Source organism: Oncorhynchus nerka, linkage group LG25 (assembly GCF_034236695.1).
Source record: "Oncorhynchus nerka isolate Pitt River linkage group LG25, Oner_Uvic_2.0, whole genome shotgun sequence".
Lineage (NCBI taxonomy): Eukaryota > Metazoa > Chordata > Actinopteri > Salmoniformes > Salmonidae > Oncorhynchus > Oncorhynchus nerka.
The window spans coordinates 57,989,034-57,989,590 of record NC_088420.1 but is presented as its reverse complement, the minus strand read 5'-3'; positions in this window follow the sequence as shown (position 1 = coordinate 57,989,590).

Genomic DNA, 557 nt, shown 5'->3' with positions numbered 1-557 from the left:
AGGTGCACCGCGGCCGCCATGGTATTTCTATTAAAAAAATAGATGTATTTCACTATGACCTGCTGCTGACTATCAGGCAGTGAGGCAGGCTTTTGCTGAGTGAGTGAGTGGTGTGGAGGGGTGAGTGTAGAGAGCACAACAGCTATTGGCTGTTGAGTCACGTAAACGGAGCAGCATGCGCGCACGTTTTGATAACTTTTAACCGGTTGAAGGTAGTCAATGTAGATCGTCATAATGAAGACACTTGTTTCCAACCCTTTCTCCGTCAAATATATTAATATGCAAATCAATAAATAATGGAGACAAAGCACTGGAAAACGACTTTGGGCGCATTAGAGAAATTCGCTCGTAGGTGGTTTAAACTGCATTCTAATGTTGACTTTGCTTAAGGGTCATTCTATGAAAATGGTGGCTTTCCTGTCCCGGTGTTATTCACAAGGAAAAACACTTAAAATTGTGAGATAATGACACATACTTTTTTTTTTTTTTTTTGCCTTGATTGAAGTGTTTTATTATTAACAAAACATATATTGCAATTTGTATGTATATATATATTG